Source organism: Eurypyga helias, unplaced genomic scaffold (genome assembly GCF_000690775.1).
Source record: "Eurypyga helias isolate BGI_N326 unplaced genomic scaffold, ASM69077v1 scaffold38820, whole genome shotgun sequence".
Taxonomy (NCBI): Eukaryota; Metazoa; Chordata; class Aves; order Eurypygiformes; family Eurypygidae; genus Eurypyga; species Eurypyga helias.
In genome coordinates this window covers 269-15,460 of record NW_010224491.1, presented here as the reverse complement: position 1 = coordinate 15,460, position 15,192 = coordinate 269, and the positions used below count along the sequence as shown (strand labels likewise).

Genomic DNA, 15,192 nt, shown 5'->3' with positions numbered 1-15,192 from the left:
CATCACTAATCTTGCCTCTGAGGATATTTCCTCTCTTGTTAATAGTATAATGAGACAAAACATGAAAGGTCTTGTCTGATAAGCAGAGAATTAGGCTCTGAAAATAATCACTGGCTTGGTGAAGGCAGATGTTGATGAGAAACTGAGTAATTTAAATATAGAGGGGGATTATACTACATTTTGAAAGGTAAGTCTGCATTTGACATATGGGAAAATGGTGACTTAAGTGGGATTGCAAGGACAGAATGATGGATCAGTAAGGCATAGTTGGGAATAAAAACAAAACATCTCAAATAATTTAAAAAACATGTGTTTGCCATCTCAAAACACTTAGCAGTTCTTGAAATTTTTCCAAATTTTAACCATTTGACTGTTTTGATCAAGAGTTTACTGAGCATACTGCGGCAAGGAGAAAACACACTGCAAAATTACAGTTTGGTGGTGAGATGCCCCAGCAAAACCAAGATGCTTTGGACATCAGGACTTTGGCCCCTAAATTAGTTATTAAGGCAGAGGTTCTGCATAAATTATTTAATGTTGTTAGTGCAGAGACAACATGATTCAAAAACCAATTACCAGTTTAAAAGCGGATTTTCTACATCTGATATTTTTGCTTTAAAAAAGAGTTGATGATTTCAAAGAAAATATGCAAAAACCTCTACAAATCACACACAGGATTTAACAGTAGAGGTAACTTTAGCAAACCAATTAGAACAAATTGAATTCATGTTACACAACACTGACCAGCTCAAACTAAACAAAGCATACCTCTGTATAACTTCATTAGCAGGAGTGGTTTTGGAATGACAATATTTCCTGATGTAATTTGGGATTTAATTTCAAGGTACCATTCTATGAAACATGACCTCATCTGCTGCATGCACACACCTCCTTCACCTGAGATGGAGGCACAGCATGCTCAGACTGACTGGCTCATCCAAAGGTTGTAGGCAAATCCTAACGTAGCACAACTCACTCGCAGCTACTACCACTACCCTGTGCCGATTAGATGTTGTATCATACTGAAGCTGTTCTCACATATCAGGCCAACCCAAAACCCAAGAATCTGAACACTCTCTATATTGGATCAACAATGGGAAAGTTTTCTTTCCTAAAACCAGCACACTTTGTTTCCAAAACTGTAACAGTTCTAGTGAGTTTTATCTTTGCAAACCCGTAGAAGTTATGCATTTGCGACTGATATTATAATGGCAAAATAATGACTGATGTAACCGACAGTCTACCACTGGTCATGATTCACCAGAAGCAAAGCATCCAATCTGAATCTCCTGGCACAGCAATTACTTTTTTTAACTATGTGTATTTGATGGAAACCAATGTTATCATAAAATACATTTATGATTTTAGAACAGAATTTTAGAACAGATTTTAGAACAGGGTACCATTCTTATCATAAAATACAGGAACTAAATGTAACACTAAATCTCTCCACTTCTATCATCATGAGATGGCAGTGCTCTTTTCCAGAAGCTACACATTAGAAAAACTGGTTTTTCTGCTACCATAATGATACTGAGTGTCTGATTAATGGCACTACTTACTATGATTCCAATTTCTGTAAGTTTCTAGTTTTAAGGGACTTTGAAATTGGCCTTTTCCTTCCACAAGCTTTATGCTTCCTTCTCTGGTAACAGGAATTTCTGCTTGCATCTCATATTCTAGGTCAATAGTGTCAGGTATTTGCTGTCCTCTAAGTTCTCTCCTCATAGTAAAAGCTTGTAAAAATACAAAGAATAAAACTAAAAAGAATCTATGAAGTCAGTATTTAATGTGATAATGAGCCAGTTATTTCCATGGAGGTTCAAAATGTTTTACAGAAATTCTTGCTTTAATTAGCCTCACAGAACACAGATTGTCCTGTAGAGTTAGGTTAGAATCTTTTCTCTGAAATTTAAAAACTACAAACTTCATGTTGTAGGGTCCAATATATTTGGCCTTAATACTGCAGTGATTTCCAAGATCACAAATTGCACCAACAAAATACAAACATTGTTGTGCAGCCATCATTATCATGAGATTTAAGGGGAAGCTATTTTTTGTTAACCTTGTCATGTATAGGGGCAAATGAACAGACACCTTTTTGTATTCCTCATTACTTCAACTCCTGTAGCTTTGTAAATGTTAAACTTTTAAGAGTTGCCTCCCTACCCTTAGTATTAAGGATAGTTAGTCACAACCCTTTAAATATCTATAGCAAGTCGAAGTACTTAAAGTCTGGAAATCACATTTGCAACAAAGGTTTAAACAAACCTCCCACCCTCTGCCCTTAAACTAATAAATAGTTCAGGCTACGTATTCATCCAGGTCCATTATTTTATCTTGCAGGGCTATGCTGCCTGGATTCAAGATGAAGCTACCACCTCCTCCTCCCTTCCCTGGGATTTCTAAGGCAGAGGTTTCTCCCATTACAACTACAAACTTCTCAACTCTCATCTTGTTCCTGGATCCATATGTGTGGGCTTACCATACAGAGAAAATATTTATATTACTGAATTTTGTTCTGGTTTAGTGTATGGGAAATATTCACAGTTGAAGATACCTGATTAATATATTATCGCAGAAGCTGAGATTAATGTGAGGCTTAATTTTAGCAGAATAAGCAATATGTTCAAGATGTAAAGCTAAAGCTATCTTCAATGAGATTACTCAAGTTCCTGTCTGATTAACTTCCAAAGCTTTATTATAAGCTATTGCAGGACTTCTTTCTTTCCTTCAAAATAAATTATCCTGAAGATTGTCTACAACAAAAAACACACCCAGTAACGAGGGAATGCTCAGTTACAGTGCAATACAGTTTCTCTGTCCCTTACATGCTCTTTTCCAAAATCCAATCCATTTAGCTTCTCCTGGGAATGCTCTCATAGGATTGCTTCCAGGCTCAATGGCTCCCAGGAAGGCTCACTTGTGTTTTGCCAACACAGTGATGATCCAAAGCAGTGCAGCTCCTTCATCTGCTTCACTGTTCACTGAGCATATTATTTACAAACTCACCCACCAGGCTACTTTCAAGTGGCAGTAAGCATGTTACTACATATTTCTTACAACATAGTCTCCATGTTTTAATTAAACTTCTTTCTCTGCTTGCTTTGCCCAAAGAAATATTTTGTAATATGCAGGTGCTTATCTTAGGGAGCAAGGTGTGCAAATCCCCACTGTACAAGTAATTTTTTTCTCAAGCACTTTGGTGAATTGGCTTTCCTAACTATTAAATGTGAATCTTACTTAATACACAAAAAAAAAAGGGTGAACTGAACAACCATGCATTTTTTCCAAGGCAGAATTTCTTCATAAATTTGGTTTAATCTTTCACTGCTTGCTTCTCCTGGAGACGTTGTGGTGAATTTCATCTCTCAACTCCTACAGCATGGATGTTTGATTATTTAAGAATTCCATAATGCAGTAGACAAAAAAAACCCACCACCACCACCCCTTCTTCCAAGCAGCATGCAACTTTTGCTGCTTTATTCTTTGTGACAAGTGTCCTAAATAATGGTTCTCTCCGAAGTGTCCTAAATAGTTATTTCTGTTCTAACAGTGGGAAATTATTCCCACCCTCCCTCCCCTCATCTTTTGTTACATGTTCTCCAGGACAACCCAGCCATACACATTCCACCAGCTTTAATCTACATTAGAGCTGCTTTTAATAGTATGTCTCTGTCAGCATCTCCACATTCCAAAGTACTTTTCATTGGGTGTTAGACATGTTCAACAGCTCACTGGGGCATCTGAATTAAAGCAGGAATTATTAAGTAATCATCTGACTATTCTTCTGGCAGCAAAAAGCAATGGCTTAAATCACCTGTGGGTACCTCTGAAAACTTCAATGATCCTGGCACTTTGCCTAGAAACTTCAGAAACTAAATATCTTCATCTGGATCCCATGCATGAGTAATCCTTTCCCGATTCCCCACGCATCCTGCAAGTGCTCAATCCAATATTTTAAAACAGAGCTCTGGGGAGAGGTTGTAGGAGGGAAAGTGAGACAATAAATTTACATTCATGGATCTGTCTTAAAGTTCTAGACAAAGACAATCAAGTCACTCTGACTTAAATCAACATAGCACCATAGTACCAAAGCTTTGATAGCTCAGCAGCTAAATGGAAATCTGCAACCAGCACGTCAATAGCCAAGAAGCAGACACAACATCTCCAGCCACTGAGGAGCTGTCAGTTATTACCCATGACGTTCTGAAGATGTTTTCCACGGATAAAGGAAAAAAAAAAACCCACAGTAATGACACACAACATTAGTTGTTAAAACTAACTATTTTTTTAAACCCATATTTTATATTACATGTAAAACTCTCCCTATATTAAGGGGAGAAGTAAAGAGTCACAAGAGCTTCTAGTGGTCGTTTACAGGGACATTGCTGTCTATTATGACTGATTGTCTTATTTACTAATTACTCCTCTATTCAAATTAGGGCAATATTATAATACATTCCTTATTTGTTCTATTTAAAATTTCCTTTTGCCCTCGAAGAACAGGTTAGATTTAGGTTTTAATTGGTTTTCCTGCCCTCATGAGACTTAAAAAGGAGGCCATAAATCAGCCCAGATATGTTCCTGCTCTTGCAAAAAGGGTCAGCTGATTCCACAATCAGTTTGTTTTTCACACTGCACAAGAAACCAGTCTTCCTCTAATTACTCACATAGCTTCTTCCCACACAAAGGTGTATTTAAAAACAACAGAATCACTTAAAGTAACAAAGTACTAAAGATGAAGTTAACAGCTGAGACCTATTTCACCATACAGCTTCAGTATGTATGGTGAACCTCTCTCTTCACTTGGGAAAAAAAAAAGGTACGTGTTCCTTTTGTTATGACTAAATAGCCTCAAAAATTAGGCCATTTATTTTGGTGAGCAGACCAGGTTTGCAGATAGCCGAGAACCATGTGGGTGAATGGGAAGGAATGAACAATGTATCCAGACTTCTTTATTTCCTGCCCCCTCCAAAAGGCTCTATTCAGCAGTTGGAACATACTACAACCCTTCCCTGACCTTGGTACACATTTTCTGGCTCTGTTCTCTCCTGCACAGCAAAAATGCAGAACTGAAGCAGAAATCTTCCCACAGCTGCCTCTGTATGGCTACTTGCAGGGTTTGCAGCTAAGCTAGGTCACATAGAACTCATTATTTCATCTCTTCCTCATTTTTCAGGTCAAACTGATGCGATTTCAGTCTTATAAAAGGTCTTCTTTTCCCTCTTTTTCTATTTTTGCTCGAATTTTATTTTCTTTGTCCAGTTCTTTCTACCTGGAATCCCACTTCCAGCATCAGAAAAGGTATATAAAGTTTGCTGCCCAACTTCAAACCACACAAGGTGAACACCAATACTTAAACAGGACAACATGCACTGACTCCTTCAGAAAGTTGACAAAGTACTACTTATGCCAAGGACTGAATGCATCAAAAGTATTTGGAGCTCCAGTGTCTGTGATATTCTTTCACTAGAAGTTCAGAAACAAACCAAATGCTAAATATCTTTATAATGCAAGGAGCTTGAACTTCCTGGTCTGATCACAAGGCAAATATTGTGTTATGATCTTTGGACAGATTAAACAAAAAAATGACAATTCTAGTATTAACTGTATTAGGACTGCAGAAGCAGCAACAACACCACATGCAAAGGCTTTCAAAGATTTCTTAAAACTTTTTGCTTTTCCAATAACATTAAGTCTACAGTTTGCTCCTAACAACACTTATCCAGCATTACGAAGAACTGAACAGAAGAAACCATTATGATAAAAAGGATCCAAACCAAACTTTTACCTGAAAGCATCAAGCAAATCTTCCAAGTGATGTAACATGCAAGTTGTTACCTAAACACATGTGAAGTTCGGTATAACTTAACAGAAAAGTATCTACCTGACACAGTAGTTCAGTCTCTGGGAATGGATAATTAGCACTCAGCATTACTGACAAACTTATAATAATGAGAAGTCAAAATATTTCCTGTGAGATGTTGTTCTATTCTTAAAATAGGTATTTCCAAAACCCTAGAGATGGGGAGCTTTTTCTAACAGAAAATATCATTGCAGTGATGGAGTAACAAGAAAGATAGTGGTTTTCCCTTTTTTTCTGCCTAGGACAGAAAGAGGACACCCGCAAGTAAGGTTAACTTGCACGTAAAAAGCTAATATAAACCCAAAACCAAACTCTTCCAAAACTCAGTTCCCCACACTTGTCTCTAAGATATGGGTTACCTGGTTAAATTCCGTTGCCTTTGAAGGAAAGAAGATGCTCAACCAAAAAGCTAAATTATCACCTAAGGATGATTCCCCCACACTCAGAAGGGGAGAGAGACCTACTTCTACAGCTGCAGCTAAGGTGTTTTTGAAAGTCTATTCAAGTAGATTATATGCACTGTAGTTCTTGCAGAGCAACTGTTACTGAACACCTAGAGTCCTCAATCTTGCTCTTACCAGAGACACACGAAGGGATGGCACAGGAGCATTAACTCTTTTTTTGTCTATCTGAACTTTGCTATTTTCTGGTATTCGAGAATGCCTGTAATCTCACCACATAGCTGAAAAGGCATTAACTATTTAATATACTGAAGTATAAGAATCTAGTAGTTCACCAGTATTTTCAGCTAGCCTTCCGTATTTTTGCTAAGCTGTGAGCGCCTGAGCCACAGGAGCTAAACACACCTCTTGTCGGAACTGCTATACATGCACTACTGCTGAGCCCCGTTTGGTGGCCAAGAGCTCCTGTGCTATGAAACAAATGCTATACAACTAGATATATGCAAATAGGATACAAGAAACATAGTCCATACTGAATGATACTACTAGGTTTAATGCCAAACTAGAAGTTAACATAGGAGAAAAAAAATCCATTTAGAATCTTCATTACAACTGTCTCTCATCCTAGCCTCAAAAACCACTCCTTATTCCGCACTAGATAGCAGAGGCACCGCTAGACAGACAAGGTTCTTGTGGATCTCTGTGGCAGTAGACAAACTTAAGCTGTAAAAAATCATTAAATCAGTTTGTTAAAACAAATACTGAAGCTACTTTACCCATTTTCACAGCTTTCTGAAATATTCATTGCATTTTCATCTTGTAATCTTTTCTTAAGAGTCTCTCCACTGCTAGGCATGCTGACAAACCTTCTAAAGCTGGTCACAAATGTGCTAAAGCACTGTGTGGGTCAGGCATAAATAAGCTACTTGGACAACTGAAGAAACCAACAGTAACTGGTTATTTGTTAAAAAACCAACACGTAATACAAGAGGAGGAGACTACAGCTACAAAAGCTGTTTCTTTCAGATTTTAACATGCTTGAAATGTCGCGGTGCCTGTGAGCTGCTTAAACTTCCCTTTTAATTCAGTTTTCTTTAATTATCCATGAGAAGAATTTTAATGAGTCTACAATACTTTAAGATGCAAATCTTTTCTTTTGCCAAGATTTCCAGCAAATACGTTCTTGAAAGTTAAAGTAATTCTAATTTTATTAGCTGTAGTTTCAAAAAAGAACATTCAGTGAAGTCATTTTCTTAAAGAAACCAGAGACTAATTACATCAGGAAATGCATTCAAGTCAATTATACCTACAAAACCCAGCACTGCAACAACCAAGCACCTCCACCAGCATCACTATACCGACTTCACCAAACCAGGCCTACTGTATACCGTGTACATTACTACACACAGCTAAACAAAATACTTCCTAGGATATAAAAAAGTCTAGTTTAGCTACTTAGGCTACTTCAATACTAGTAAACAAAAAATATCCAGAGAATGGCTCAAGCCACCCACTGTGAGCTCCTTTCCTGGGATGGTTCTGGTCTGTTTGAACTGGATTTTCCTAACCCAGGCCAGAGGCTGATACTGGGAGATGATGCTAAAGGCCATCTGTCTGGAGGAGGAAGAGAGGGATGCAAGCTGTGCCACACCATTTGCCTTCAGAGCCAGAGAACATGATCTAGAACTTACAAAGACAGCAATAGTCATTAAGAAAATGTAAGACTAGTAAATACCTAACTTCATAGAAAGATGTGAATTTTATTCCAGAGTAGCTTGTACCATATCTAAATGCCTAATGGTAGATAATGAAATTTGACATTAAACGGAAAGAAAGAAAACTTCATAGCAGGATTCTAAGGGGTCTATTCTCACACCAGAAACGTGATTTGAAAGTATCTGGACAAAGAACAGGGGGATATTTCAATGATAAAAATGTGTCATCTTATAATTTTTGTCAGGATTGATTTAGTTCCTTCACTTAGGGATGATTCTCCAAATTCCCACCCTGTTCCGCTGATTCTTTGTGGAAAGCCACTAGATGTCTTCCATGGACTTGCAACTAGCTTTCCAGAAAACTCATGAAGAAAAAAGGAGGATTAAACTCCGTTGCAAGAAATCTCATTGTTTTTTAATTCTTCTGGTCATCTAAAATGTTTTACATGCTATGTTATATGAAGGAATCCAATTAGACAACCACTAATTACCTTAGCCTGGGTTGCATCTTGGGTGTTGAGTGGTTAGGTAACATGCTGGTCTCATGGATGGAAAATGGCTGTTAATTCTCTAAAACGTCTCTAAAACTTGTACTTTGAGCAAATAAACAGAAACCCTCAAATGTATCTCTCTTCTATACATACTGTGTTTGGAAAGGATTTTTTTTGTTTTGTTTTTCATATAGTCTTCCTTAAGCTAACTGATGGTTAGAAAATTATTTTGATGCAATCGGGGACTCTATGATGGTAAATCACTCCTCTGGTAACCAAGGTGGCTGCAGGACAGCCAGGCTGTGAAACAAGGGGAATTTATTTGGGGAGACTGGTGGAGAAGAGTTGCCTTGAGACTGCGTACCATTTGACTGCACAGTTTAAACTGAAAGTGGGGAGATCAGGACTGATCAGGTTTCCCAGAGAAGCTGTGGATGCCCCATCCCTGGCTGTCTTCAAGGCCAGGCTGGATGAGGCTTTGAGCAACCTGGTCTAGTAGAAGGCGTCCCTGCCTATGACAGGGGGGTTGGAACTAGATGGTCTTCAAGGTCCCTTCCAATCCAAACCAGCCTGTGATTCTATGACTGTAACAGAAAATGCATATGATTGTGCTAAACCACATTTCCTGCAATTGTCAGCCACACGGAGTCCTGTCTTTTTAACAATAGGCTTCTGAATGTCATGCTTTAAGAATAGCTCTACATGGAATTTGCCTTTGTAGTTCTGGTATAACATTTCAAGGTACTTTTCAAGTACTAAATCTTCACAAATGAGGGTAGCAACTTACGTAGAGTTCAGTTAAGGAATGATCTTCACATTCAAATGTTTTTTACATGCTACAGTTTATGTGATGCTAAGGTCTTTTTCTTTTAGGCCTACATCTACCCACATGCAACTTGACTAAGACTGCACTGGACTCCAGCTAAATTTTTGCAGTGGGATGGGCTGCTTTTTCAGCTACAGGTTAAGATTTCTGTGCATTGACAGGGTCACAAAGCTATGAAGGAAATGAAGAGGCAATTAAAGCTCACGTACTGTTCACGTCCTACAATTATGATTGGTATCTTTCAGAAATTAGTGACTGATGCTTACAGTGGAAGACACTGTCACTACCAACTTGCACTGTCACAAGATCCCAGACAGAAATATTACAGAGAGCAAAACAAAGCCATGTTGTTACTAAGGTCAGTAAGCAACAGAACCACAATGCACGGATCAGCCTCAGTGTGGGCGGAATGCATGGCACTCTCAGTGTTTGGGATAGGATGTTTCAGGTTCACTTCACAATGCCAATATGGCAACATCCATCTGCCCATAGCCGTGTACTGCCCCATTTCTTTACTTGTGAGAATGTTTATGCTTCACCATAAAACTTCCATTTATTTAAAACGAATGGAGGAATAGACTACTTCTGGATACCTCTTGCTGTTCAACCCAATTAGTTTAAGCAGATTGCTGATTCATGTAATGAAACAACTCTGTGCGATTCCTCCCCCCCTCCTTTTTTTTCTTAAACCATATAACCAGTAACAAACATCTTTGTGTAAAACAATGCTTTTTGGTACAAGCATGGTGTTAAACTGGTCATCCCATTATTATTCCAGACTTCCAGCACTGGTCTAAAACAAACAAACAAAACCACCTCACCCCACAACAACCACCAGCAAAACATCTTACAACCTTGACAGTTTCTATTTCAAAGGCTTTGTTACATTTATTTACAAAAATGGCACCACTTGTAATCTTTTTTGCATTATTTCAAATCAGTCCTCTTAAAGGCTGGCAGTTTTTCATCTTGCTACTAATTGCAGTGCTCTATTTGCTATGGTTCTGACTTGCTGTTAATAGCATTTACTGTGATTATACACAGCTTTCAGACACAATACATTCACACATATTTTCTCTCCCCAGTTTCTTGTAAAAATAAAGAATTAATTTTGGCCTCTAATACATTTTCTCCAGAACAAAAACATAATCAACTCCACAGTTACTCTTAAATAAGAGTAGGTTTTAGGGTTTAAGCAAAACTCTGAATTGAAATATGTCTTAAAGCATTACTGTGGCTAAGCCTCCAGAAATCTTAGTAAACAAGTGAGTCTCAACACACACTTTAAAGACCAAGAAATTTACACTAGCTTGGGCCAAGAATAAGATGCTGAGTGCAGATTCCATAATGAAAAGCCCCAGGCAAGTAACACCTTTTAAAACTCATACACACTTTTTATATTAATTAATTTCTAAGGAAGGAATACAGATTAGAAAAAGGACAATGTTTAACCCTAGCTGTGTCACACCATACTTGCAGAACTGAAGAGAATTTATCCATCTTCAAGCCAGCATCTCTAGGCAAAACCAACAAGACTACCTCATGTACATTTGTCAGGTGAAGCAGTTTATCCCACAAAACACTTTGCTACCCACAAGTGTAACCAGCTGCACCTATTTGTATTTCACAAAATTTCCAGTAGCAATCTCTCTTTAAAAGTGTGTTCTGTCTTTCACCACGTCACAGCGACAGGAATTGCATTTTGCTTTTCTGAGCAATACATTCTGCTTTCTAGGGAATTGTCCTACAACAATATAGAAAAAAACCCCATAGGCTACTTTGTACAAAGCTTCTGGAGTTTGAGTGCAAATAACAGGCAAATCTAAGATGCTTTTAACTACCAGTTTGTACTAACTAAGCAAGAGAATCTGGGGGGGTGTGTGTGTACATGTGGGTGGGGGGAAGTAGCTGTGAATGTACATCTGGAGAAAGAAAACGTTTCTGAGCAACTGGAGTGAGGCACAACCAGCTGTCATAGAATGGTTAGCTGTCAGGTCAAAACACCCACTGGTCTGAGGGCAGGCACACCTGGAAACAATTTTGTTGCTTCTTTGTGCAGGTTTTGACTGGGACAAAGTTAATTTTCTTCATAGCAGCTAGAAATGGGCTGTGTTTGTATTTGTGCTGAACACAGTGGTGACAACACAGTGATGCTCTCGTTACTGCTGAGCAGTGCTTACACAGCCAAGGCCTTTTCTGCTTCTCACCCCACCCCACCAGCGGGAACACCGGGGGGCGCACAAAGAGTTGGGAGGGGACACAGACGGGACACAGCTGACCCCAGCTGACCAAAGGGATAGTCCATACAACATGACATCATGCTCAGCATATAAAGCTGGGGGAAGAAGGAATGGGGCCACATTCGGAGTGATGGCGTTTGCCTTCCCAAGCGGCCATAACGTGCGATGAAGCCCAGCTTTCCTGGAGATGGCTGAATACCAGCCTGCTGATGGGAAGTGGTGAATGAATTCCTTGTTTTGCTTTGCTGGCTGGGTTTAAGCCACGACATTCTTTCTGAGGAAAAGATTGTTTTAAAGTCAAAGTAAGTAGGTTGCATTTTCACGTTACCTATGGGTGTTGATTTATCCTGTCCTATTTGCAGTCCAATTTTTTACAGGCCCAAACCACCTAGCGATGCCCAGCCTTTAACCAATCAAACCTGTACTATAAAAACAGATTTTTTTATTCCTTCCATATAACTAGCAAATAGAACTTGCTACTTACTACAGATGGTTGCACATTTTAATTAAAACTTGCGTCAGAAAAAAACTCTGAAGACACTAATCACTCATTACACTCAGCCCCAAAATAGCTCAAAACAAATGCCATCATTTAAAATTTCTTGGAGATAGAAATCTTTTACTTTCCATCACAGGCAAAAAGATTTCACTAAGAGCTTATTTCTGTATAAAACATCCTATTCAGATATTAATTATGGGGAAAAGGTCCAGTACCATTAAATGTCCATTACATGAATGTGTTATACTTTAAACAGACTTTTAAAGCTATATTTAAAATAAGACAAAAATAATAGCTTAAAAATATTATTGAGGTTTTTTTTTTTTCCTAACAACTTCGTAGAAATCGTGATACCTGTTCAGGTTTGGATGCTGAAAGAATCCAGCTCAACACAAAGGAGTCTGTTGTGATTCTGATTTCACCTTCCCAAGGGGCTACCGAAGCTCTTTATGCAAATTCAGCGTGACTGAAAACAGATACCAACTTTCAAGCTCTCAGATTCCTGATTTTTTTTTTCCAGGCATTTAGAATGAAAGTTCTTTACAAAAGTTAAGGGTGCTGCAAGAAACTGCAGCTGCAGTTCAGCAGATTGTACTGCTACCGGTGACTCCAGGATGCTGGTTCCAAGAACAGCTTCACATTTTAGAAGGAATTCTAAAATCATTCTATTCTATGAATGATTAATGAGAAATGGAAATATGGCCAGATAAAAGACAGAAATGCAAACATGGAGATTCTATGAGTATTTCATATAGCAGAGATTAAAAAATAAATGCATAATTCTTGTAGCATGTAAAGATGATGTGTGGTCCCAAGGCAAGGTGGGAAGCAGTGTTCTGACTTGTTTTGTGCTATCAGTGGGAATACTTATTTCAGAACCAAAGGCAGAGTTCTCTGGTAGTTAAATGAAAGGGGCAGTAGGATCTAATTATTCCCCACTCCCAGTCCAGTCCTACCTACTTGCAGAAAACAGAATTCTCTGCTTTTTTTCCTGTTTACACCTACATGGAAATTTGATACTGCGCAAGTAAAAAGTGACAAGGTGATTCATAATATTACATGCGGAAAGAGATCAGCTGTTCATCTGAGAAATGAGTAAGCTGGTTAGGAACAACCACAGACTTAAGGAGGTAAGGTGTGTAGCAAAAGAAACAGAATTGAGGGTATACACGCTTGATGACCAGGTTGGTTGAGTAAAGGAACCACCACTGTAATTGCTGTGAAATACGTCTGCATGTCTAAAGGTTGTATTACATTTATTACTAATTATGACATATTAGATGACTATACTCAGCTGCTGAGAATTCCAACTCCATTCCATAAACACAGTATTGATAAATAGGAAATGTTTTGCTTCAGACAGCTAGAGAAGTCCTGTATTCCCCTCAGGGATCAGGATGACTACAGTTCTCAACTACAGTGATGCAGACAATGATCCAAAGAATACTGATGGACTAATATCCCTATTTTTCTATTCCAAAACAGCAGCCCTTACTACTTCTTCCAGTAGTTCTTTGAATAAATAAAGAGTCCAGGTCTACCAACTGGAACCAAAGCTAGAAAAAACAAATACTTAAAGTAAATATAACCTGATAGCTCCCTCTAATAAAGTGAAAGGAAAGTAAACAAGGCAGAAAGCTCAATCCTCTTAAGCAAAGACCCATACAAGCCAACTTTTTGGCTGTTACTGCTAGTAACAACTGTTACTAGGAAGAAACCACCCACGAATTTGAGTTCATATGTTTACCAATATCTACATAAATCTACACGAGGGTTTCTACTCACAGAAATGACACATTGACTCTTTACAAGACACTACGAACTGATCTTTGAAACTCAATTCTCAGTGAAATTCATTATGTGCTTTGAAAGCCTCTCATCTGCTAAAGCATTCAGCTATTGCTTTTATATTCAGCTATTATTTTTATATTTAGATTTAGATTTCCTTCTTAAACAGAATATTATCTTCAGGACTACAGGATTATAGCTGATTTATCTTTACGGTGGAGATGATTATGAGAATAAACTGTTTTTTCCCTTAAAAAGGGGATGTATAATTCTCAGCCTACACGTTTTCAGAGTCACTTATTACAGTTATTTTAGAAAATAATTTCTGTATTTACTTGTCAATATAATTTCATAACTGCAAAACATATTTACATGCTCAGCTGCTATAAATTAAGCTTAGAGACAATAATAGTCACCAACACTGATTTCTTTCCTGTGGTTTTTGAACCATTCCTTTCATTGATATTTTGAGTTCTTTTCCCACAGACTACCTCCCCCTATTTGAGTAAGAGTACATGCTTAATATATGCAGGAGTACACAAAGAACAGACTGCATTAATTCAATGTTCTAATGCTATTTACCTGAAATACAGTAGAATGTTTATTATAATGGCACTAAAGCTTTAAACCATAAAAAGTTTTCACTCACAAACCACACTATGTTTTTTTTTTTTTCCTTTTCCCATCCATTTTCCACTGTTAGACAATGCAAAAGGGTCCTTTTCATCATAACTTTTTACCTGTAGTGTGGTTGACAGAGCGCTGCAGCCTTTGGGTTATCATAACCACAGGAGATGCTCTAGTTTTATAAAAATGTTTCCAGGACTAAAGAACTGCTTCCTAGAATAAAAACCAGCTTGTAAGCATTTCTACTCATCTCGAGCTTGAACAAAATCTGACCTTAGCTCACACTGCTTTTCTGTACTTTTCACGTATCCTTTTGAGCGTTTGTCTCCTCCTACGAAAATATGCTTCTACTCCCCTCCCACACCAGTCCCAGTTATCTCCTTTCACCTGAGCACTAAATAATTAACCGCAGACCTTCGGTTGCCTAGGGAAAAACACCACCTCACCCCGCTTCCTAGCTCGCTCGCGGCAGGCCAGCGGACGGGGAAGGCCTGTAAGGCACACCGAGCGCGGGCACCCCATCAGCTCCATTCGTTTTAAGACACCCGAGACACTGAGGAACAAGCTATTAACTAGCAAGAGCAACCAGCAACGCGCAGGAGCGGGAAAGGCTGTGAGAGGGGGCTCACAAGACCCCCCCGAGGCAAGCAGGAATCAATTAATTTCGCAGGAGAGAGAAGAGGGAAGTTTTTCACCACCTCAGAAGGCGACCGCACAACTGCACGTTAGCGACCAG

General features: G+C 38.5%; 1 protein-coding gene across 1 annotated transcript in view; it reads right to left on the bottom strand.

The window, feature by feature from the left end:
- ACSBG1 (acyl-CoA synthetase bubblegum family member 1) overlaps window positions 1-15,192 on the bottom strand; it is a 40,233-nt gene that overhangs the window by 24,819 nt on the left and 222 nt on the right. The window lies entirely within an intron of this gene.